General features: G+C 50.1%; 6 non-coding genes across 6 annotated transcripts; all 6 read right to left on the bottom strand.

Annotated features, from left to right (window-relative positions):
* Positions 1–1,219: 1,219 nt before the first annotated feature.
* Trnal-uaa lies at positions 1,220–1,303 on the bottom strand. The gene has a single exon. It is a non-coding gene; the product is annotated as a tRNA-Leu (tRNA).
* A 1,788-nt stretch (positions 1,304–3,091) lies between these two features.
* Trnal-uaa lies at positions 3,092–3,175 on the bottom strand. Its single transcript has one exon. It is a non-coding gene; the product is annotated as a tRNA-Leu (tRNA).
* A 16,763-nt stretch (positions 3,176–19,938) lies between these two features.
* Positions 19,939–20,022, bottom strand: Trnal-uaa. The gene has a single exon. It is a non-coding gene; the product is annotated as a tRNA-Leu (tRNA).
* A 1,761-nt stretch (positions 20,023–21,783) lies between these two features.
* On the bottom strand, positions 21,784–21,867 carry Trnal-uaa. The gene has a single exon. It is a non-coding gene; the product is annotated as a tRNA-Leu (tRNA).
* A 1,761-nt stretch (positions 21,868–23,628) lies between these two features.
* On the bottom strand, positions 23,629–23,712 carry Trnal-uaa. Its single transcript has one exon. It is a non-coding gene; the product is annotated as a tRNA-Leu (tRNA).
* A 1,766-nt stretch (positions 23,713–25,478) lies between these two features.
* Positions 25,479–25,562, bottom strand: Trnal-uaa. The gene has a single exon. It is a non-coding gene; the product is annotated as a tRNA-Leu (tRNA).
* Between the last annotated feature and the right edge of the window lie 497 nt (positions 25,563–26,059).

Here is a 26,059-nt window from a genome sequence, read left to right as displayed (position 1 = left end):
AAACGGGTTCAGATGTGCTCGCCTTCCACTCGGCGTTGAGCGCCTACAGCGAGATTGCCTTCGGCCTCTGGCGCCAGGAGGGAAGGCGACACATCACGGCGCAAGCAGCGCGTAGCAGAAGGCGGTGGTGGTGTGTCGGTCAGCATGATTGCTTCCCAAGTAGCTGACCCGGGTTCGAAACCCGGACACCGCACGGAAGTTGTCTTCTTTACTCAGGAGAGTGTTTCCAACGCTCGCGATCGTCGAATTTCCGAACTGTCGTGTTACGAATTGTTTTCCTTCGCCACTCGTCCCGCTCCGCCTAGGCTAGTACGGATTGCAATTCACAGCATCGTGTGTCCCCATGTGTCGACTTGTCTCGACTTTGCTCGGCTGACGCGAAAGCTGACGCTTGCAAATGGGCGTATATGTAGAGGACAGGCGCTAGAAACGACTGGGAGAGACCAACTCGACAAACGCACAACGGACCCTTTCATTTGACTGTGGCCGCAGGTTCCCGAATTTGCGTCCCGAGAGGCAAGAGAGGGGTCAGCGTGCTGTACCGTATCATTACCTCGCAGCAACACCGAAAACTAAGGGAAAAGGCAAAATTAAAGAATCCAACAGCACGCAGACTTCTTAGTTAGCCACCGAGCCGTGTACTAAGCACGTAAAAACGCTGCTTAACTTCGGTGATCGGACGAGAACCCGTGTCGTCAGCGTGGCACACAAGTCGGCGAGAACGTTTCCAGACGTGCGGACATCCTAGTCCTTGTACAGATCACTTGGGATTTGCCTGGCAGTCTCTCGCGCTGCCTTTTAGGGAAGCAATATGGAATAGCCCTTGGTGGGATCTAACCCATAGCCTTCCCGTTGTTAGCATGACACACTAACTTAGTGAGCTTACTGCCCACGCAATACGGCCGCTTCAGAACTCCAGCACCTGAGCCACCGTTTCATCTATCTTTATTAAGGCCTTTCGATTCATTTAAACACGTATGCGTTGCTGTTGAGGTTTTCTCGCTGTCGCTTGGAACCCAGGGCCACAGCACAACAACAACGGAGACGTCCGTGAGAAGAGCTACACCTCGACGCAGGAAAAGTATGTTCCGCTATTTCTTTTCGACCGCTCGGGCTGTCACTGTCGTCTCTAGTTAAATCTGCATGGCGTGTTTCTGCATAATTTACTTGTTCTGAAAGATCAAGGGAGTATGTTAGTTTCAGAATGTTTAAAATGCATTGTCAGATGTGTGGTTCGCACCCACGCTCCCTTACGGGAACCAGAGCTTAAATCTGGCGCCTTAGACCGCTCGGCCAATCTGACGTGCGAGGAAAGAGCTCCAGAGACTTCAATCTCTAGCAATATCTCAAAGAACCTCGCTGCGAAACCTGTTTCTTTTTTCGGTAGGATGGAATTATGTCAGTTTTAGAAAATTTAAGACGCAATGTCAGACGTGGCGTAGGAAATGCACCCTCCCTTTCGGGAACCAATGTGGCGCGTTGGACCGCATTCTTCCGTCGTTTCCAGTTTGAACTGTAACTAGCAAAACTGTATTTAGTAATAGGAACATTTTCACAATGATGCAAAGAAAACTAGATATTAGCCAACGGCAAATAAGGCCGTTTCCTAGCAACAGCCACGCTGTGCATTACGCACTCGTGGGAAGCCAATGAAATACTTCCCGTGAGGCTCAAACTGTCGTCCTTCACTTTACAATACTTAGGCACTGCCCCGGTGGTACCGACGCGTACATACTGAAACGTCTTTGGATCGTCAGTGAGTACTTCATATTAGAAATTTCGTGTTCGCCCTGATGTGCATTAAAGGGCAGATTCTTCAGTAAAAGTTAGTTCTGCGCTCAGTTTCAGTATATGGCCCTAGCAGCACCAGGAAAACGGGTTCAGATGTGCTCGCCTTCCACTCGGCGTTGAGCGCCTACAGCGAGATTGCCTTCGGCCTCTGGCGCCAGGAGGGAAGGCGACACATCACGGCGCAAGCAGCGCGTAGCAGAAGGCGGTGGTGGTGTGTCGGTCAGCATGATTGCTTCCCAAGTAGCTGACCCGGGTTCGAAACCCGGACACCGCACGGAAGTTGTCTTCTTTACTCAGGAGAGTGTTTCCAACGCTCGGGATCGTCGAATTTCCGAACTGTCGTGTTACGAATGGTTTTCCTTCGCCACTCGTCCCGCTCCGCCTAGGCTAGTACGGATTGCAATTCACAGCATCGTGTGTCCCCATGTGTCGACTTGTCTCGACTTTGCTCGGCTGACGCGAAAGCTGACGCTTGCAAATGGGCGTATATGTAGAGGACAGGCGCTAGAAACGACTGGGAGAGACCAACTCGACAAACGCACAACGGACCCTTTCATTTGACTGTGGCCGCAGGTTCGCGAATTTGCGTCCCGAGAGGCAAGAGAGGGGTCAGCGTGCTGGACCGTATCATTACCTCGCAGCAACACCGAAAACTAAGGGAAAAGGCAAAATTAAAGAATCCAACAGCACGCAGACTTCTTAGTTAGCCACCGAGCCGTGTACTAAGCACGTAAAAACGCTGCTTAACTTCGGTGATCGGACGAGAACCCGTGTCGTCAGCGTGGCACACAAGTCGGCGAGAACGTTTCCAGACGTGCGGACATCCTAGTCCTTGTACAGATCACTTGGGATTTGCCTGGCAGTCTCTCGCGCTGCCTTTTAGGGAAGCAATATGGAATAGCCCTTGGTGGGATCTAACCCATAGCCTTCCCGTTGTTAGCATGACACACTAACTTAGTGAGCTTACTGCCCACGCAATACGGCCGCTTCAGAACTCCAGCACCTGAGCCACCGTTTCATCTATCTTTATTAAGGCCTTTCGATTCATTTAAACACGTATGCGTTGCTGTTGAGGTTTTCTCGCTGTCGCTTGGAACCCAGGGCCACAGCACAACAACAACGGAGACGTCCGTGAGAAGAGCTACACCTCGACGCAGGAAAAGTATGTTCCGCTATTTCTTTTCGACCGCTCGGGCTGTCACTGTCGTCTCTAGTTAAATCTGCATGGCGTGTTTCTGCATAATTTACTTGTTCTGAAAGATCAAGGGAGTATGTTAGTTTCAGAATGTTTAAAATGCATTGTCAGATGTGTGGTTCGCACCCACGCTCCCTTACGGGAACCAGAGCTTAAATCTGGCGCCTTAGACCGCTCGGCCAATCTGACGTGCGAGGAAAGAGCTCCAGAGACTTCAATCTCTAGCAATATCTCAAAGAACCTCGCTGCGAAACCTGTTTCTTTTTTCGGTAGGATGGAATTATGTCAGTTTTAGAAAATTTAAGACGCAATGTCAGACGTGGCGTAGGAAATGCACCCTCCCTTTCGGGAACCAATGTGGCGCGTTGGACCGCATTCTTCCGTCGTTTCCAGTTTGAACTGTAACTAGCAAAACTGTATTTAGTAATAGGAACATTTTCACAATGATGCAAAGAAAACTAGATATTAGCCAACGGCAAATAAGGCCGTTTCCTAGCAACAGCCACGCTGTGCATTACGCACTCGTGGGAAGCCAATGAAATACTTCCCGTGAGGCTCAAACTGTCGTCCTTCACTTTACAATACTTAGGCACTGCCCCGGTGGTACCGACGCGTACATACTGAAACGTCTTTGGATCGTCAGTGAGTACTTCATATTAGAAATTTCGTGTTCGCCCTGATGTGCATTAAAGGGCAGATTCTTCAGTAAAAGTTAGTTCTGCGCTCAGTTTCAGTATATGGCCCTAGCAGCACCAGGAAAACGGGTTCAGATGTGCTCGCCTTCCACTCGGCGTTGAGCGCCTACAGCGAGATTGCCTTCGGCCTCTGGCGCCAGGAGGGAAGGCGACACATCACGGCGCAAGCAGCGCGTAGCAGAAGGCGGTGGTGGTGTGTCGGTCAGCATGATTGCTTCCCAAGTAGCTGACCCGGGTTCGAAACCCGGACACCGCACGGAAGTTGTCTTCTTTACTCAGGAGAGTGTTTCCAACGCTCGCGATCGTCGAATTTCCGAACTGTCGTGTTACGAATGGTTTTCCTTCGCCACTCGTCCCGCTCCGCGTAGGCTAGTACGGATTGCAATTCACAGCATCGTGTGTCCCCATGTGTCGACTTGTCTCGACTTTGCTCGGCTGACGCGAAAGCTGACGCTTGCAAATGGGCGTATATGTAGAGGACAGGCGCTAGAAACGACTGGGAGAGACCAACTCGACAAACGCACAACGGACCCTTTCATTTGACTGTGGCCGCAGGTTCGCGAATTTGCGTCCCGAGAGGCAAGAGAGGGGTCAGCGTGCTGGACCGTATCATTACCTCGCAGCAACACCGAAAACTAAGGGAAAAGGCAAAATTAAAGAATCCAACAGCACGCAGACTTCTTAGTTAGCCACCGAGCCGTGTACTAAGCACGTAAAAACGCTGCTTAACTTCGGTGATCGGACGAGAACCCGTGTCGTCAGCGTGGCACACAAGTCGGCGAGAACGTTTCCAGACGTGCGGACATCCTAGTCCTTGTACAGATCACTTGGGATTTGCCTGGCAGTCTCTCGCGCTGCCTTTTAGGGAAGCAATATGGAATAGCCCTTGGTGGGATCTAACCCATAGCCTTCCCGTTGTTAGCATGACACACTAACTTAGTGAGCTTACTGCCCACGCAATACGGCCGCTTCAGAACTCCAGCACCTGAGCCACCGTTTCATCTATCTTTATTAAGGCCTTTCGATTCATTTAAACACGTATGCGTTGCTGTTGAGGTTTTCTCGCTGTCGCTTGGAACCCAGGGCCACAGCACAACAACAACGGAGACGTCCGTGAGAAGAGCTACACCTCGACGCAGGAAAAGTATGTTCCGCTATTTCTTTTCGACCGCTCGGGCTGTCACTGTCGTCTCTAGTTAAATCTGCATGGCGTGTTTCTGCATAATTTACTTGTTCTGAAAGATCAAGGGAGTATGTTAGTTTCAGAATGTTTAAAATGCATTGTCAGATGTGTGGTTCGCACCTACGCTCCCTTACGGGAACCAGAGCTTAAATCTGGCGCCTTAGACCGCTCGGCCAATCTGACGTGCGAGGAAAGAGCTCCAGAGACTTCAATCTCTAGCAATATCTCAAAGAACCTCGCTGCGAAACCTGTTTCTTTTTTCGGTAGGATGGAATTATGTCAGTTTTAGAAAATTTAAGACGCAATGTCAGACGTGGCGTAGGAAATGCACCCTCCCTTTCGGGAACCAATGTGGCGCGTTGGACCGCATTCTTCCGTCGTTTCCAGTTTGAACTGTAACTAGCAAAACTGTATTTAGTAATAGGAACATTTTCACAATGATGCAAAGAAAACTAGATATTAGCCAACGGCAAATAAGGCCGTTTCCTAGCAACAGCCACGCTGTGCATTACGCACTCGTGGGAAGCCAATGAAATACTTCCCGTGAGGCTCAAACTGTCGTCCTTCACTTTACAATACTTAGGCACTGCCCCGGTGGTACCGACGCGTACATACTGAAACGTCTTTGGATCGTCAGTGAGTACTTCATATTAGAAATTTCGTGTTCGCCCTGATGTGCATTAAAGGGCAGATTCTTCAGTAAAAGTTAGTTCTGCGCTCAGTTTCAGTATATGGCCCTAGCAGCACCAGGAAAACGGGTTCAGATGTGCTCGCCTTCCACTCGGCGTTGAGCGCCTACAGCGAGATTGCCTTCGGCCTCTGGCGCCAGGAGGGAAGGCGACACATCACGGCGCAAGCAGCGCGTAGCAGAAGGCGGTGGTGGTGTGTCGGTCAGCATGATTGCTTCCCAAGTAGCTGACCCGGGTTCGAAACCCGGACACCGCACGGAAGTTGTCTTCTTTACTCAGGAGAGTGTTTCCAACGCTCGCGATCGTCGAATTTCCGAACTGTCGTGTTACGAATTGTTTTCCTTCGCCACTCGTCCCGCTCCGCCTAGGCTAGTACGGATTGCAATTCACAGCATCGTGTGTCCCCATGTGTCGACTTGTCTCGACTTTGCTCGGCTGACGCGAAAGCTGACGCTTGCAAATGGGCGTATATGTAGAGGACAGGCGCTAGAAACGACTGGGAGAGACCAACTCGACAAACGCACAACGGACCCTTTCATTTGACTGTGGCCGCAGGTTCCCGAATTTGCGTCCCGAGAGGCAAGAGAGGGGTCAGCGTGCTGTACCGTATCATTACCTCGCAGCAACACCGAAAACTAAGGGAAAAGGCAAAATTAAAGAATCCAACAGCACGCAGACTTCTTAGTTAGCCACCGAGCCGTGTACTAAGCACGTAAAAACGCTGCTTAACTTCGGTGATCGGACGAGAACCCGTGTCGTCAGCGTGGCACACAAGTCGGCGAGAACGTTTCCAGACGTGCGGACATCCTAGTCCTTGTACAGATCACTTGGGATTTGCCTGGCAGTCTCTCGCGCTGCCTTTTAGGGAAGCAATATGGAATAGCCCTTGGTGGGATCTAACCCATAGCCTTCCCGTTGTTAGCATGACACACTAACTTAGTGAGCTTACTGCCCACGCAATACGGCCGCTTCAGAACTCCAGCACCTGAGCCACCGTTTCATCTATCTTTATTAAGGCCTTTCGATTCATTTAAACACGTATGCGTTGCTGTTGAGGTTTTCTCGCTGTCGCTTGGAACCCAGGGCCACAGCACAACAACAACGGAGACGTCCGTGAGAAGAGCTACACCTCGACGCAGGAAAAGTATGTTCCGCTATTTCTTTTCGACCGCTCGGGCTGTCACTGTCGTCTCTAGTTAAATCTGCATGGCGTGTTTCTGCATAATTTACTTGTTCTGAAAGATCAAGGGAGTATGTTAGTTTCAGAATGTTTAAAATGCATTGTCAGATGTGTGGTTCGCACCTACGCTCCCTTACGGGAACCAGAGCTTAAATCTGGCGCCTTAGACCGCTCGGCCAATCTGACGTGCGAGGAAAGAGCTCCAGAGACTTCAATCTCTAGCAATATCTCAAAGAACCTCGCTGCGAAACCTGTTTCTTTTTTCGGTAGGATGGAATTATGTCAGTTTTAGAAAATTTAAGACGCAATGTCAGACGTGGCGTAGGAAATGCACCCTCCCTTTCGGGAACCAATGTGGCGCGTTGGACCGCATTCTTCCGTCGTTTCCAGTTTGAACTGTAACTAGCAAAACTGTATTTAGTAATAGGAACATTTTCACAATGATGCAAAGAAAACTAGATATTAGCCAACGGCAAATAAGGCCGTTTCCTAGCAACAGCCACGCTGTGCATTACGCACTCGTGGGAAGCCAATGAAATACTTCCCGTGAGGCTCAAACTGTCGTCCTTCACTTTACAATACTTAGGCACTGCCCCGGTGGTACCGACGCGTACATACTGAAACGTCTTTGGATCGTCAGTGAGTACTTCATATTAGAAATTTCGTGTTCGCCCTGATGTGCATTAAAGGGCAGATTCTTCAGTAAAAGTTAGTTCTGCGCTCAGTTTCAGTATATGGCCCTAGCAGCACCAGGAAAACGGGTTCAGATGTGCTCGCCTTCCACTCGGCGTTGAGCGCCTACAGCGAGATTGCCTTCGGCCTCTGGCGCCAGGAGGGAAGGCGACACATCACGGCGCAAGCAGCGCGTAGCAGAAGGCGGTGGTGGTGTGTCGGTCAGCATGATTGCTTCCCAAGTAGCTGACCCGGGTTCGAAACCCGGACACCGCACGGAAGTTGTCTTCTTTACTCAGGAGAGTGTTTCCAACGCTCGCGATCGTCGAATTTCCGAACTGTCGTGTTACGAATTGTTTTCCTTCGCCACTCGTCCCGCTCCGCCTAGGCTAGTACGGATTGCAATTCACAGCATCGTGTGTCCCCATGTGTCGACTTGTCTCGACTTTGCTCGGCTGACGCGAAAGCTGACGCTTGCAAATGGGCGTATATGTAGAGGACAGGCGCTAGAAACGACTGGGAGAGACCAACTCGACAAACGCACAACGGACCCTTTCATTTGACTGTGGCCGCAGGTTCCCGAATTTGCGTCCCGAGAGGCAAGAGAGGGGTCAGCGTGCTGTACCGTATCATTACCTCGCAGCAACACCGAAAACTAAGGGAAAAGGCAAAATTAAAGAATCCAACAGCACGCAGACTTCTTAGTTAGCCACCGAGCCGTGTACTAAGCACGTAAAAACGCTGCTTAACTTCGGTGATCGGACGAGAACCCGTGTCGTCAGCGTGGCACACAAGTCGGCGAGAACGTTTCCAGACGTGCGGACATCCTAGTCCTTGTACAGATCACTTGGGATTTGCCTGGCAGTCTCTCGCGCTGCCTTTTAGGGAAGCAATATGGAATAGCCCTTGGTGGGATCTAACCCATAGCCTTCCCGTTGTTAGCATGACACACTAACTTAGTGAGCTTACTGCCCACGCAATACGGCCGCTTCAGAACTCCAGCACCTGAGCCACCGTTTCATCTATCTTTATTAAGGCCTTTCGATTCATTTAAACACGTATGCGTTGCTGTTGAGGTTTTCTCGCTGTCGCTTGGAACCCAGGGCCACAGCACAACAACAACGGAGACGTCCGTGAGAAGAGCTACACCTCGACGCAGGAAAAGTATGTTCCGCTATTTCTTTTCGACCGCTCGGGCTGTCACTGTCGTCTCTAGTTAAATCTGCATGGCGTGTTTCTGCATAATTTACTTGTTCTGAAAGATCAAGGGAGTATGTTAGTTTCAGAATGTTTAAAATGCATTGTCAGATGTGTGGTTCGCACCTACGCTCCCTTACGGGAACCAGAGCTTAAATCTGGCGCCTTAGACCGCTCGGCCAATCTGACGTGCGAGGAAAGAGCTCCAGAGACTTCAATCTCTAGCAATATCTCAAAGAACCTCGCTGCGAAACCTGTTTCTTTTTTCGGTAGGATGGAATTATGTCAGTTTTAGAAAATTTAAGACGCAATGTCAGACGTGGCGTAGGAAATGCACCCTCCCTTTCGGGAACCAATGTGGCGCGTTGGACCGCATTCTTCCGTCGTTTCCAGTTTGAACTGTAACTAGCAAAACTGTATTTAGTAATAGGAACATTTTCACAATGATGCAAAGAAAACTAGATATTAGCCAACGGCAAATAAGGCCGTTTCCTAGCAACAGCCACGCTGTGCATTACGCACTCGTGGGAAGCCAATGAAATACTTCCCGTGAGGCTCAAACTGTCGTCCTTCACTTTACAATACTTAGGCACTGCCCCGGTGGTACCGACGCGTACATACTGAAACGTCTTTGGATCGTCAGTGAGTACTTCATATTAGAAATTTCGTGTTCGCCCTGATGTGCATTAAAGGGCAGATTCTTCAGTAAAAGTTAGTTCTGCGCTCAGTTTCAGTATATGGCCCTAGCAGCACCAGGAAAACGGGTTCAGATGTGCTCGCCTTCCACTCGGCGTTGAGCGCCTACAGCGAGATTGCCTTCGGCCTCTGGCGCCAGGAGGGAAGGCGACACATCACGGCGCAAGCAGCGCGTAGCAGAAGGCGGTGGTGGTGTGTCGGTCAGCATGATTGCTTCCCAAGTAGCTGACCCGGGTTCGAAACCCGGACACCGCACGGAAGTTGTCTTCTTTACTCAGGAGAGTGTTTCCAACGCTCGCGATCGTCGAATTTCCGAACTGTCGTGTTACGAATTGTTTTCCTTCGCCACTCGTCCCGCTCCGCCTAGGCTAGTACGGATTGCAATTCACAGCATCGTGTGTCCCCATGTGTCGACTTGTCTCGACTTTGCTCGGCTGACGCGAAAGCTGACGCTTGCAAATGGGCGTATATGTAGAGGACAGGCGCTAGAAACGACTGGGAGAGACCAACTCGACAAACGCACAACGGACCCTTTCATTTGACTGTGGCCGCAGGTTCCCGAATTTGCGTCCCGAGAGGCAAGAGAGGGGTCAGCGTGCTGTACCGTATCATTACCTCGCAGCAACACCGAAAACTAAGGGAAAAGGCAAAATTAAAGAATCCAACAGCACGCAGACTTCTTAGTTAGCCACCGAGCCGTGTACTAAGCACGTAAAAACGCTGCTTAACTTCGGTGATCGGACGAGAACCCGTGTCGTCAGCGTGGCACACAAGTCGGCGAGAACGTTTCCAGACGTGCGGACATCCTAGTCCTTGTACAGATCACTTGGGATTTGCCTGGCAGTCTCTCGCGCTGCCTTTTAGGGAAGCAATATGGAATAGCCCTTGGTGGGATCTAACCCATAGCCTTCCCGTTGTTAGCATGACACACTAACTTAGTGAGCTTACTGCCCACGCAATACGGCCGCTTCAGAACTCCAGCACCTGAGCCACCGTTTCATCTATCTTTATTAAGGCCTTTCGATTCATTTAAACACGTATGCGTTGCTGTTGAGGTTTTCTCGCTGTCGCTTGGAACCCAGGGCCACAGCACAACAACAACGGAGACGTCCGTGAGAAGAGCTACACCTCGACGCAGGAAAAGTATGTTCCGCTATTTCTTTTCGACCGCTCGGGCTGTCACTGTCGTCTCTAGTTAAATCTGCATGGCGTGTTTCTGCATAATTTACTTGTTCTGAAAGATCAAGGGAGTATGTTAGTTTCAGAATGTTTAAAATGCATTGTCAGATGTGTGGTTCGCACCTACGCTCCCTTACGGGAACCAGAGCTTAAATCTGGCGCCTTAGACCGCTCGGCCAATCTGACGTGCGAGGAAAGAGCTCCAGAGACTTCAATCTCTAGCAATATCTCAAAGAACCTCGCTGCGAAACCTGTTTCTTTTTTCGGTAGGATGGAATTATGTCAGTTTTAGAAAATTTAAGACGCAATGTCAGACGTGGCGTAGGAAATGCACCCTCCCTTTCGGGAACCAATGTGGCGCGTTGGACCGCATTCTTCCGTCGTTTCCAGTTTGAACTGTAACTAGCAAAACTGTATTTAGTAATAGGAACATTTTCACAATGATGCAAAGAAAACTAGATATTAGCCAACGGCAAATAAGGCCGTTTCCTAGCAACAGCCACGCTGTGCATTACGCACTCGTGGGAAGCCAATGAAATACTTCCCGTGAGGCTCAAACTGTCGTCCTTCACTTTACAATACTTAGGCACTGCCCCGGTGGTACCGACGCGTACATACTGAAACGTCTTTGGATCGTCAGTGAGTACTTCATATTAGAAATTTCGTGTTCGCCCTGATGTGCATTAAAGGGCAGATTCTTCAGTAAAAGTTAGTTCTGCGCTCAGTTTCAGTATATGGCCCTAGCAGCACCAGGAAAACGGGTTCAGATGTGCTCGCCTTCCACTCGGCGTTGAGCGCCTACAGCGAGATTGCCTTCGGCCTCTGGCGCCAGGAGGGAAGGCGACACATCACGGCGCAAGCAGCGCGTAGCAGAAGGCGGTGGTGGTGTGTCGGTCAGCATGATTGCTTCCCAAGTAGCTGACCCGGGTTCGAAACCCGGACACCGCACGGAAGTTGTCTTCTTTACTCAGGAGAGTGTTTCCAACGCTCGCGATCGTCGAATTTCCGAACTGTCGTGTTACGAATTGTTTTCCTTCGCCACTCGTCCCGCTCCGCCTAGGCTAGTACGGATTGCAATTCACAGCATCGTGTGTCCCCATGTGTCGACTTGTCTCGACTTTGCTCGGCTGACGCGAAAGCTGACGCTTGCAAATGGGCGTATATGTAGAGGACAGGCGCTAGAAACGACTGGGAGAGACCAACTCGACAAACGCACAACGGACCCTTTCATTTGACTGTGGCCGCAGGTTCCCGAATTTGCGTCCCGAGAGGCAAGAGAGGGGTCAGCGTGCTGTACCGTATCATTACCTCGCAGCAACACCGAAAACTAAGGGAAAAGGCAAAATTAAAGAATCCAACAGCACGCAGACTTCTTAGTTAGCCACCGAGCCGTGTACTAAGCACGTAAAAACGCTGCTTAACTTCGGTGATCGGACGAGAACCCGTGTCGTCAGCGTGGCACACAAGTCGGCGAGAACGTTTCCAGACGTGCGGACATCCTAGTCCTTGTACAGATCACTTGGGATTTGCCTGGCAGTCTCTCGCGCTGCCTTTTAGGGAAGCAATATGGAATAGCCCTTGGTGGGATCTAACCCATAGCCTTCCCGTTGTTAGCATGACACACTAACTTAGTGAGCTTACTGCCCACGCAATACGGCCGCTTCAGAACTCCAGCACCTGAGCCACCGTTTCATCTATCTTTATTAAGGCCTTTCGATTCATTTAAACACGTATGCGTTGCTGTTGAGGTTTTCTCGCTGTCGCTTGGAACCCAGGGCCACAGCACAACAACAACGGAGACGTCCGTGAGAAGAGCTACACCTCGACGCAGGAAAAGTATGTTCCGCTATTTCTTTTCGACCGCTCGGGCTGTCACTGTCGTCTCTAGTTAAATCTGCATGGCGTGTTTCTGCATAATTTACTTGTTCTGAAAGATCAAGGGAGTATGTTAGTTTCAGAATGTTTAAAATGCATTGTCAGATGTGTGGTTCGCACCTACGCTCCCTTACGGGAACCAGAGCTTAAATCTGGCGCCTTAGACCGCTCGGCCAATCTGACGTGCGAGGAAAGAGCTCCAGAGACTTCAATCTCTAGCAATATCTCAAAGAACCTCGCTGCGAAACCTGTTTCTTTTTTCGGTAGGATGGAATTATGTCAGTTTTAGAAAATTTAAGACGCAATGTCAGACGTGGCGTAGGAAATGCACCCTCCCTTTCGGGAACCAATGTGGCGCGTTGGACCGCATTCTTCCGTCGTTTCCAGTTTGAACTGTAACTAGCAAAACTGTATTTAGTAATAGGAACATTTTCACAATGATGCAAAGAAAACTAGATATTAGCCAACGGCAAATAAGGCCGTTTCCTAGCAACAGCCACGCTGTGCATTACGCACTCGTGGGAAGCCAATGAAATACTTCCCGTGAGGCTCAAACTGTCGTCCTTCACTTTACAATACTTAGGCACTGCCCCGGTGGTACCGACGCGTACATACTGAAACGTCTTTGGATCGTCAGTGAGTACTTCATATTAGAAATTTCGTGTTCGCCCTGATGTGCATTAAAGGGCAGATTCTTCAGTAAAAGTTAGTTCTGCGCTCAGTTTCAGTATATGGCCCTAGCAGCACCAGGAAAACGGGTTCAGATGTGCTCGCCTTCCACTCGGCGTTGAGCGCCTACAGCGAGATTGCCTTCGGCCTCTGGCGCCAGGAGGGAAGGCGACACATCACGGCGCAAGCAGCGCGTAGCAGAAGGCGGTGGTGGTGTGTCGGTCAGCATGATTGCTTCCCAAGTAGCTGACCCGGGTTCGAAACCCGGACACCGCACGGAAGTTGTCTTCTTTACTCAGGAGAGTGTTTCCAACGCTCGCGATCGTCGAATTTCCGAACTGTCGTGTTACGAATTGTTTTCCTTCGCCACTCGTCCCGCTCCGCCTAGGCTAGTACGGATTGCAATTCACAGCATCGTGTGTCCCCATGTGTCGACTTGTCTCGACTTTGCTCGGCTGACGCGAAAGCTGACGCTTGCAAATGGGCGTATATGTAGAGGACAGGCGCTAGAAACGACTGGGAGAGACCAACTCGACAAACGCACAACGGACCCTTTCATTTGACTGTGGCCGCAGGTTCCCGAATTTGCGTCCCGAGAGGCAAGAGAGGGGTCAGCGTGCTGTACCGTATCATTACCTCGCAGCAACACCGAAAACTAAGGGAAAAGGCAAAATTAAAGAATCCAACAGCACGCAGACTTCTTAGTTAGCCACCGAGCCGTGTACTAAGCACGTAAAAACGCTGCTTAACTTCGGTGATCGGACGAGAACCCGTGTCGTCAGCGTGGCACACAAGTCGGCGAGAACGTTTCCAGACGTGCGGACATCCTAGTCCTTGTACAGATCACTTGGGATTTGCCTGGCAGTCTCTCGCGCTGCCTTTTAGGGAAGCAATATGGAATAGCCCTTGGTGGGATCTAACCCATAGCCTTCCCGTTGTTAGCATGACACACTAACTTAGTGAGCTTACTGCCCACGCAATACGGCCGCTTCAGAACTCCAGCACCTGAGCCACCGTTTCATCTATCTTTATTAAGGCCTTTCGATTCATTTAAACACGTATGCGTTGCTGTTGAGGTTTTCTCGCTGTCGCTTGGAACCCAGGGCCACAGCACAACAACAACGGAGACGTCCGTGAGAAGAGCTACACCTCGACGCAGGAAAAGTATGTTCCGCTATTTCTTTTCGACCGCTCGGGCTGTCACTGTCGTCTCTAGTTAAATCTGCATGGCGTGTTTCTGCATAATTTACTTGTTCTGAAAGATCAAGGGAGTATGTTAGTTTCAGAATGTTTAAAATGCATTGTCAGATGTGTGGTTCGCACCTACGCTCCCTTACGGGAACCAGAGCTTAAATCTGGCGCCTTAGACCGCTCGGCCAATCTGACGTGCGAGGAAAGAGCTCCAGAGACTTCAATCTCTAGCAATATCTCAAAGAACCTCGCTGCGAAACCTGTTTCTTTTTTCGGTAGGATGGAATTATGTCAGTTTTAGAAAATTTAAGACGCAATGTCAGACGTGGCGTAGGAAATGCACCCTCCCTTTCGGGAACCAATGTGGCGCGTTGGACCGCATTCTTCCGTCGTTTCCAGTTTGAACTGTAACTAGCAAAACTGTATTTAGTAATAGGAACATTTTCACAATGATGCAAAGAAAACTAGATATTAGCCAACGGCAAATAAGGCCGTTTCCTAGCAACAGCCACGCTGTGCATTACGCACTCGTGGGAAGCCAATGAAATACTTCCCGTGAGGCTCAAACTGTCGTCCTTCACTTTACAATACTTAGGCACTGCCCCGGTGGTACCGACGCGTACATACTGAAACGTCTTTGGATCGTCAGTGAGTACTTCATATTAGAAATTTCGTGTTCGCCCTGATGTGCATTAAAGGGCAGATTCTTCAGTAAAAGTTAGTTCTGCGCTCAGTTTCAGTATATGGCCCTAGCAGCACCAGGAAAACGGGTTCAGATGTGCTCGCCTTCCACTCGGCGTTGAGCGCCTACAGCGAGATTGCCTTCGGCCTCTGGCGCCAGGAGGGAAGGCGACACATCACGGCGCAAGCAGCGCGTAGCAGAAGGCGGTGGTGGTGTGTCGGTCAGCATGATTGCTTCCCAAGTAGCTGACCCGGGTTCGAAACCCGGACACCGCACGGAAGTTGTCTTCTTTACTCAGGAGAGTGTTTCCAACGCTCGCGATCGTCGAATTTCCGAACTGTCGTGTTACGAATTGTTTTCCTTCGCCACTCGTCCCGCTCCGCCTAGGCTAGTACGGATTGCAATTCACAGCATCGTGTGTCCCCATGTGTCGACTTGTCTCGACTTTGCTCGGCTGACGCGAAAGCTGACGCTTGCAAATGGGCGTATATGTAGAGGACAGGCGCTAGAAACGACTGGGAGAGACCAACTCGACAAACGCACAACGGACCCTTTCATTTGACTGTGGCCGCAGGTTCCCGAATTTGCGTCCCGAGAGGCAAGAGAGGGGTCAGCGTGCTGTACCGTATCATTACCTCGCAGCAACACCGAAAACTAAGGGAAAAGGCAAAATTAAAGAATCCAACAGCACGCAGACTTCTTAGTTAGCCACCGAGCCGTGTACTAAGCACGTAAAAACGCTGCTTAACTTCGGTGATCGGACGAGAACCCGTGTCGTCAGCGTGGCACACAAGTCGGCGAGAACGTTTCCAGACGTGCGGACATCCTAGTCCTTGTACAGATCACTTGGGATTTGCCTGGCAGTCTCTCGCGCTGCCTTTTAGGGAAGCAATATGGAATAGCCCTTGGTGGGATCTAACCCATAGCCTTCCCGTTGTTAGCATGACACACTAACTTAGTGAGCTTACTGCCCACGCAATACGGCCGCTTCAGAACTCCAGCACCTGAGCCACCGTTTCATCTATCTTTATTAAGGCCTTTCGATTCATTTAAACACGTATGCGTTGCTGTTGAGGTTTTCTCGCTGTCGCTTGGAACCCAGGGCCACAGCACAACAACAACGGAGACGTCCGTGAGAAGAGCTACACCTCGACGCAGGAAAAGTATGTTCCGCTATTTCTTTTCGACCGCTCGGGCTGTCACTGTCGTCTCTAGTTAAATCTGCATGGCGTGTTTCTGCATAATTTACTTGTTCTGAAAGATCAAGGGAGTATGTTAGTTTCAGAATGTTTAAAATGCATTGTCAGATGTGTGGTTCGCACCTACGCTCCCTTACGGGAACCAGAGCTTAAATCTGGCGCCTTAGACCGCTCGGCCAATCTGACGTGCGAGGAAAGAGCTCCAGAGACTTCAATCTCTAGCAATATCTCAAAGAACCTCGCTGCGAAACCTGTTTCTTTTTTCGGTAGGATGGAATTATGTCAGTTTTAGAAAATTTAAGACGCAATGTCAGACGTGGCGTAGGAAATGCACCCTCCCTTTCGGGAACCAATGTGGCGCGTTGGACCGCATTCTTCCGTCGTTTCCAGTTTGAACTGTAACTAGCAAAACTGTATTTAGTAATAGGAACATTTTCACAATGATGCAAAGAAAACTAGATATTAGCCAACGGCAAATAAGGCCGTTTCCTAGCAACAGCCACGCTGTGCATTACGCACTCGTGGGAAGCCAATGAAATACTTCCCGTGAGGCTCAAACTGTCGTCCTTCACTTTACAATACTTAGGCACTGCCCCGGTGGTACCGACGCGTACATACTGAAACGTCTTTGGATCGTCAGTGAGTACTTCATATTAGAAATTTCGTGTTCGCCCTGATGTGCATTAAAGGGCAGATTCTTCAGTAAAAGTTAGTTCTGCGCTCAGTTTCAGTATATGGCCCTAGCAGCACCAGGAAAACGGGTTCAGATGTGCTCGCCTTCCACTCGGCGTTGAGCGCCTACAGCGAGATTGCCTTCGGCCTCTGGCGCCAGGAGGGAAGGCGACACATCACGGCGCAAGCAGCGCGTAGCAGAAGGCGGTGGTGGTGTGTCGGTCAGCATGATTGCTTCCCAAGTAGCTGACCCGGGTTCGAAACCCGGACACCGCACGGAAGTTGTCTTCTTTACTCAGGAGAGTGTTTCCAACGCTCGCGATCGTCGAATTTCCGAACTGTCGTGTTACGAATTGTTTTCCTTCGCCACTCGTCCCGCTCCGCCTAGGCTAGTACGGATTGCAATTCACAGCATCGTGTGTCCCCATGTGTCGACTTGTCTCGACTTTGCTCGGCTGACGCGAAAGCTGACGCTTGCAAATGGGCGTATATGTAGAGGACAGGCGCTAGAAACGACTGGGAGAGACCAACTCGACAAACGCACAACGGACCCTTTCATTTGACTGTGGCCGCAGGTTCCCGAATTTGCGTCCCGAGAGGCAAGAGAGGGGTCAGCGTGCTGTACCGTATCATTACCTCGCAGCAACACCGAAAACTAAGGGAAAAGGCAAAATTAAAGAATCCAACAGCACGCAGACTTCTTAGTTAGCCACCGAGCCGTGTACTAAGCACGTAAAAACGCTGCTTAACTTCGGTGATCGGACGAGAACCCGTGTCGTCAGCGTGGCACACAAGTCGGCGAGAACGTTTCCAGACGTGCGGACATCCTAGTCCTTGTACAGATCACTTGGGATTTGCCTGGCAGTCTCTCGCGCTGCCTTTTAGGGAAGCAATATGGAATAGCCCTTGGTGGGATCTAACCCATAGCCTTCCCGTTGTTAGCATGACACACTAACTTAGTGAGCTTACTGCCCACGCAATACGGCCGCTTCAGAACTCCAGCACCTGAGCCACCGTTTCATCTATCTTTATTAAGGCCTTTCGATTCATTTAAACACGTATGCGTTGCTGTTGAGGTTTTCTCGCTGTCGCTTGGAACCCAGGGCCACAGCACAACAACAACGGAGACGTCCGTGAGAAGAGCTACACCTCGACGCAGGAAAAGTATGTTCCGCTATTTCTTTTCGACCGCTCGGGCTGTCACTGTCGTCTCTAGTTAAATCTGCATGGCGTGTTTCTGCATAATTTACTTGTTCTGAAAGATCAAGGGAGTATGTTAGTTTCAGAATGTTTAAAATGCATTGTCAGATGTGTGGTTCGCACCTACGCTCCCTTACGGGAACCAGAGCTTAAATCTGGCGCCTTAGACCGCTCGGCCAATCTGACGTGCGAGGAAAGAGCTCCAGAGACTTCAATCTCTAGCAATATCTCAAAGAACCTCGCTGCGAAACCTGTTTCTTTTTTCGGTAGGATGGAATTATGTCAGTTTTAGAAAATTTAAGACGCAATGTCAGACGTGGCGTAGGAAATGCACCCTCCCTTTCGGGAACCAATGTGGCGCGTTGGACCGCATTCTTCCGTCGTTTCCAGTTTGAACTGTAACTAGCAAAACTGTATTTAGTAATAGGAACATTTTCACAATGATGCAAAGAAAACTAGATATTAGCCAACGGCAAATAAGGCCGTTTCCTAGCAACAGCCACGCTGTGCATTACGCACTCGTGGGAAGCCAATGAAATACTTCCCGTGAGGCTCAAACTGTCGTCCTTCACTTTACAATACTTAGGCACTGCCCCGGTGGTACCGACGCGTACATACTGAAACGTCTTTGGATCGTCAGTGAGTACTTCATATTAGAAATTTCGTGTTCGCCCTGATGTGCATTAAAGGGCAGATTCTTCAGTAAAAGTTAGTTCTGCGCTCAGTTTCAGTATATGGCCCTAGCAGCACCAGGAAAACGGGTTCAGATGTGCTCGCCTTCCACTCGGCGTTGAGCGCCTACAGCGAGATTGCCTTCGGCCTCTGGCGCCAGGAGGGAAGGCGACACATCACGGCGCAAGCAGCGCGTAGCAGAAGGCGGTGGTGGTGTGTCGGTCAGCATGATTGCTTCCCAAGTAGCTGACCCGGGTTCGAAACCCGGACACCGCACGGAAGTTGTCTTCTTTACTCAGGAGAGTGTTTCCAACGCTCGCGATCGTCGAATTTCCGAACTGTCGTGTTACGAATGGTTTTCCTTCGCCCCTCGTCCCGCTCCGCGTAGGCTAGTGCGGATTGCAATTCACAGCATCGTGTGTCCCCATGTGTCGACTTGTCTCGACTTTGCTCGGCTGACGCGAAAGCTGACGCTTGCAAATGGGCGTATATGTAGAGGACAGGCGCTAGAAACGACTGGGAGAGACCAACTCGACAAACGCACAACGGACCCTTTCATTTGACTGTGGCCGCAGGTTCGCGAATTTGCGTCCCGAGAGGCAAGAGAGGGGTCAGCGTGCTGGACCGTATCATTACCTCGCAGCAACACCGAAAACTAAGGGAAAAGGAAAATTAAAGAATCCAACAGCACGCAGACTTCCTAGTTAGCCACCGAGCCGTGTACTAAGCACGTAAAAACGCTGCTTAACTTCGGTGATCGGACGAGAACCCAGGTCGTCAGCGTGGCACCCAAGTCGGCGAGAACGTTTCCAGACGTGCGGACATCTTAGTCCTTGTACAGATCACTTGGGATTTGCCTGGAAGTCTCTCGCGCTGCCTTTTAGGGAAGCAATATGGAATAGCCCTTGGTGGGATCTAACCCATAGCCTTCCCGTTGTTAGCATGACACACTAACTTAGTGAGCTTACTGCCCACGCAATACGGCCGCTTCAGAACTCCAGCACCTGAGCCACCGTTTCATCTATCTTTATTAAGGCCTTTCGATTCATTTAAACACGTATGCGTTGCTGTTGAGGTTTTCTCGCTGTCGCTTGGAACCCAGGGCCACAGCACAACAACAACGGAGACGTCCGTGAGAAGAGCTACACCTCGACGCAGGAAAAGTATGTTCCGCTAAATCTTTTCGACCGCTCGGGCTGTCACTGTCGTCTCTAGTTAAATCTGCATGGCGTGTTTCTGCATAATTTACTTGTTCTGAAAGATCAAGGGAGTATGTTAGTTTCAGAATGTTTAAAATGCATTGTCAGATGTGTGGTTCGAACCCACGCTCCCTTACGGGAACCAGAGCTTAAATCTGGCGCCTTAGACCGCTCGGCCAATCTGACGTGCGAGGAAAGAGCTCCAGAGACTTCAATCTCTAGCCATATCTCAAAGAACCTCGCGGCGAAACCTGTTTCTTTTTTCGGTAGGATGGAATTATGTCAGTTTTAGAAAATTTAAGACGCAATGTCAGACGTGGCGCAGGAAATGCACCCTCCCTTTCGGGAACCATTGTGGCGCGTTGGACCGCATTCTTCCGTCGTTTCCAGTTTGAACTGTAACTAGCAAAACTGTATTTAGTAATAGGAACATTTTCACAATGATGCAAAGAAAACTAGATATTAGCCAACGGCAAATAAGGCCGTTTCCTAGCAACAGCCACGCTGTTCATTACGCACTCGTGGGAAGCCAATGAAATACTTCCCGTGAGGCTCAAACTGTCGTCCTTCAATTTACAATACTTAGGCACTGCCCCGGTGGTACCGACGCGTACATACTGAAACGTCTTTGGATCGTCAGTGAAAACTTCATATCAGAAATTTCGTGTTCGCCCTGATGTGCATTAAAGGGCAGATTCTTCAATAAAAGTTAGTTCTACGCTCAGTTTCAGTATATGGCCCTAGCAGCACCAGGAAAACGGGTTCAGATGTGCTCGCCTTCCACTCGGCGTTGAGCGCCTACAGCGAGATTGCCTTCGGCCTCTGGCGCCAGGAGGGAAGGCGACACATCACGGCGCAAGCAGCGCGTAGCAGAAGGCGGTGGTGGTGTGTCGGTCAGCATGATTGCTTCCCAAGTAGCTGACCCGGGTTCGAAACCCGGACACCGCACGGAAGTTGTCTTCTTTACTCTGGAGAGTGTTTCCAACGCTCGCGATCTTCGAATTTCCGAACTGTCGTGTTACGAATGGTTTTCCTTCGCCACTCGTCCCGCTCCGCGTAGGCTAGTACGGATTGTAATTCACAGTCTCGACTTTGCTCGGCTGACGCGAAAGCTGACGCTTGCAAATGGGCGTATATGTAGAGGACAGGCGCTAGAAACGACTGGGAGAGACCAACTCGACAAACGCACAACGGACCCTTTCATTTGACTGTGGCCGCAGGTTCGCGAATTTGCGTCCCGAGAGGCAAAAGAGGGGACAGCGTGCTGGACCGTATCATTACCTCGCAGCAACACCGAAAACTAAGGGAAAAGGCAAAATTAAAGAATCCAACAGCACGCAGACTTCCTAGTTAGCCACCGAGCCGTGTACTAAGCACGTAAAAACGCTGCTTAACTTCGGTGATCGGACGAGAACCCGTGTCGTCAGCGTGGCACCCAAGTCGGCGAGAACGTTTCCAGACGTGCGGACATCTTAGTCCTTGTACAGATCACTTGGGATTTGCCCGGAAGTCTCTCGCGCTGCCTTTTAGGGAAGCAATATGGAATAGCCCTTGGTGGGATCTAACCCATAGCCTTCCCGTTGTTAGCATGACACACTAACTTAGTGAGCTTACTGCCCACGCAATACGGCCGCTTCAGAACTCCAGCACCTGAGCCACCGTTTCATCTATCTTTATTAAGGCCTTTCGATTCATTTAAACACGTATGCGTTGCTGTTGAGGTTTTCTCGCTGTCGCTTGGAACCCAGGGCCACAGCACAACAACAACGGAGACGTCCGTGAGAAGAGCTACACCTCGACGCAGGAAAAGTATGTTCCGCTAAATCTTTTCGACCGCTCGGGCTGTCACTGTCGTCTCTAGTTAAATCTGCATGGCGTGTTTCTGCATAATTTACTTGTTCTGAAAGATCAAGGGAGTATGTTAGTTTCAGAATGTTTAAAATGCATTGTCAGATGTGTGGTTCGAACCCACGCTCCCTTACGGGAACCAGAGCTTAAATCTGGCGCCTTAGACCGCTCGGCCAATCTGACGTGCGAGGAAAGAGCTCCAGAGACTTCAATCTCTAGCCATATCTCAAAGAACCTCGCGGCGAAACCTGTTTCTTTTTTCGGTAGGATGGAATTATGTCAGTTTTAGAAAATTTAAGACGCAATGTCAGACGTGGCGCAGGAAATGCACCCTCCCTTTCGGGAACCATTGTGGCGCGTTGGACCGCATTCTTCCGTCGTTTCCAGTTTGAACTGTAACTAGCAAAACTGTATTTAGTAATAGGAACATTTTCACAATGATGCAAAGAAAACTAGATATTAGCCAACGGCAAATAAGGCCGTTTCCTAGCAACAGCCACGCTGTTCATTACGCACTCGTGGGAAGCCAATGAAATACTTCCCGTGAGGCTCAAACTGTCGTCCTTCAATTTACAATACTTAGGCACTGCCCCGGTGGTACCGACGCGTACATACTGAAACGTCTTTGGATCGTCAGTGAAAACTTCATATCAGAAATTTCGTGTTCGCCCTGATGTGCATTAAAGGGCAGATTCTTCAATAAAAGTTAGTTCTACGCTCAGTTTCAGTATATGGCCCTAGCAGCACCAGGAAAACGGGTTCAGATGTGCTCGCCTTCCACTCGGCGTTGAGCGCCTACAGCGAGATTGCCTTCGGCCTCTGGCGCCAGGAGGGAAGGCGACACATCACGGCGCAAGCAGCGCGTAGCAGAAGGCGGTGGTGGTGTGTCGGTCAGCATGATTGCTTCCCAAGTAGCTGACCCGGGTTCGAAACCCGGACACCGCACGGAAGTTGTCTTCTTTACTCAGGAGAGTGTTTCCAACGCTCGCGATCTTCGAATTTCCGAACTGTCGTGTTACGAATGGTTTTCCTTCGCCACTCGTCCCGCTCCGCGTAGGCTAGTACGGATTGTAATTCACAGTCTCGACTTTGCTCGGCTGACGCGAAAGCTGACGCTTGCAAATGGGCGTATATGTAGAGGACAGGCGCTAGAAACGACTGGGAGAGACCAACTCGACAAACGCACAACGGACCCTTTCATTTGACTGTGGCCGCAGGTTCGCGAATTTGCGTCCCGAGAGGCAAAAGAGGGGACAGCGTGCTGGACCGTATCATTACCTCGCAGCAACACCGAAAACTAAGGGAAAAGGCAAAATTAAAGAATCCAACAGCACGCAGACTTCCTAGTTAGCCACCGAGCCGTGTACTAAGCACGTAAAAACGCTGCTTAACTTCGGTGATCGGACGAGAACCCGTGTCGTCAGCGTGGCACCCAAGTCGGCGAGAACGTTTCCAGACGTGCGGACATCTTAGTCCTTGTACAGATCACTTGGGATTTGCCTGGAAGTCTCTCGCGCTGCCTTTTAGGGAAGCAATATGGAATAGCCCTTGGTGGGATCTAACCCATAGCCTTCCCGTTGTTAGCATGACACACTAACTTAGTGAGCTTACTGCCCACGCAATACGGCCGCTTCAGAACTCCAGCACCTGAGCCACCGTTTCATCTATCTTTATTAAGGCCTTGCGATTCATTTAAACACGTATGCGTTGCTGTTGAGGTTTTCTCGCTATCGCTTGGAACCCAGGGCCACAGCACAACAACAACGGAGACGTCCGTGAGAAGAGCTACACCTCGACGCAGGAAAAGTATGTTCCGCTAAATCTTTTCGACCGCTCGGGCTGTCACTGTCGTCTCTAGTTAAATCTGCATGGCGTGTTTCTGCATAATTTACTTGTTCTGAAAGATCAAGGGAGTATGTTAGTTTCAGAATGTTTAAAATGCATTGTCAGATGTGTGGTTCGAACCCACGCTCCCTTACGGGAACCAGAGCTTAAATCTGGCGCCTTAGACCGCTCGGCCAATCTGACGTGCGAGGAAAGAGCTCCAGAGACTTCAATCTCTAGCAATATCTCAAAGAACCTCGCTGCGAAACCTGTTTCTTTTTTCGGTAGGATGGAATTATGTCAGTTTTAGAAAATTTAAGACGCAATGTCAGACGTGGCGCAGGAAATGCACCCTCCCTTTCGGGAACCATTGTGGCGCGTTGGACCGCATTCTTCCGTCGTTTCCAGTTTGAACTGTAACTAGCAAAACTGTATTTAGTAATAGGAACATTTTCACAATGATGCAAAGAAAACTAGATATAAGCCAACGGCAAATAAGGCCGTTTCCTAGCAACAGCCACGCTGTTCATTACGCACTCGTGGGAAGCCAATGAAATACTTCCCGTGAGGCTCAAACTGTCGTCCTTCAATTTACAATACTTAGGCACTGCCCCGGTGGTACCGACGCGTACATACTGAAACGTCTTTGGATCGTCAGTGAGTACTTCATATTAGAAATTTCGTGTTCGCCCTGATGTGCATTAAAGGGCAGATTCTTCAGTAAAAGTTAGTTCTGCGCTCAGTTTCAGTATATGGCCCTAGCAGCACCAGGAAAACGGGTTCAGATGTGCTCGCCTTCCACTCGGCGTTGAGCGCCTACAGCGAGATTGCCTTCGGCCTCTGGCGCCAGGAGGGAAGGCGACACATCACGGCGCAAGCAGCGCGTAGCAGAAGGCGGTGGTGGTGTGTTGGTCGGCATGATTGCTTCCCAAGTAGCTGACCCGGGTTCGAAACCCGGACACCGCACGGAAGTTGTCTTCTTTACTCAGGAGAGTGTTTCCAACGCTCGCGATCTTCGAATTTCCGAACTGTCGTGTTACGAATGGTTTTCCTTCGCCCCTCGTCCCGCTCCGCGTAGGCTAGTACGGATTGTAATTCACAGTCTCGACTTTGCTCGGCTGACGCGAAAGCTGACGCTTGCAAATGGGCGTATATGTATAGGACAGGCGCTAGAAACGACTGGGAGAGACCAACTCGACAAACGCACCGCACAACGGACCCTTTCATTTGACTGTGGCCGCAGGTTCGCGAATTTGCGTCCCGAGAGGCAAGAGAGGGGACAGCGTGCTGGACCGTATCATTACCTCGCAGCAACCCCGAAAACTAAGGGAAAAGGCAAAATTAAAGAATCCAACAGCACGCAGACTTCCTAGTTAGCCACCGAGCCGTGTACTAAGCACGTAAAAACGCTGCTTAACTTCGGTGATCGGACGAGAACCCGTGTCGTCAGCGTGGCACCCAAGTCGGCGAGAACGTTTCCAGACGTGCGGACATCTTAGTACTTGTACAGATCACTTGGGATTTGCCTGGAAGTCTCTCGCGCTGCCTTTTAGGGAAGCAATATGGAATAGCCCTTGGTGGGATCTAACCCATAGCCTTCCCGTTGTTAGCATGACACACTAACTTAGTGAGCTTACTGCCCACGCAATACGGCCGCTTCAGAACTCCAGCACCTGAGCCACCGTTTCATCTATCTTTATTAAGGCCTTTCGATTCATTTAAACACGTATGCGTTGCTGTTGAGGTTTTCTCGCTATCGCTTGGAACCCAGGGCCACAGCACAACAACAACGGAGACGTCCGTGAGAAGAGCTACACCTCGACGCAGGAAAAGTATGTTCGGCTAAATCTTTTCGACCGCTCGGGCTGTCACTGTCGTCTCTAGTTAAATCTGCATGGCGTGTTCCTGCATAATTTACTTGTTCTGAAAGATCAAGGGAGTATGTTAGTTTCAGAATGTTTAAAATGCATTGTCAGATGTGTGGTTCGAACCCACGCTCCCTTACGGGAACCAGAGCTTAAATCTGGCGCCTTAGACCGCTCGGCCAATCTGACGTGCGAGGAAAGAGCTCCAGAGACTTCAATCTCTAGCAATATCTCAAAGAACCTTGCTGCGAAACCTGTTTCTTTTTTCGGTAGGATGGAATTATGTCAGTTTTAGAAAATTTAAGACGCAATGTCAGACGTGGCGCAGGAAATGCACCCTCCCTTTCGGGAACCATTGTGGCGCGTTGGACCGCATTCTTCCGTCGTTTCCAGTTTGAACTGTAACTAGCAAAACTGTATTTAGTAATAGGAACATTTTCACAATGATGCAAAGAAAACTAGATATTAGCCAACGGCAAATAAGGCCGTTTCCTAGCAACAGCCACGCTGTTCATTACGCACTCGTGGGAAGCCAATGAAATACTTCCCGTGAGGCTCAAACTGTCGTCCTTCAATTTACAATACTTAGGCACTGCCGCGGTGGTACCGACGCGTACATACTGAAACGTCTTTGGATCGTCAGTGAGTACTTCATATTAGAAATTTCGTGTTCGCCCTGATGTGGA

This window comes from Schistocerca americana, chromosome 7 (assembly GCF_021461395.2).
Source record: "Schistocerca americana isolate TAMUIC-IGC-003095 chromosome 7, iqSchAmer2.1, whole genome shotgun sequence".
Taxonomy (NCBI): Eukaryota; Metazoa; Arthropoda; class Insecta; order Orthoptera; family Acrididae; genus Schistocerca; species Schistocerca americana.
Note: the sequence above shows the minus strand (reverse complement) of the source record. Positions and strands in the feature narration are given on the sequence as shown.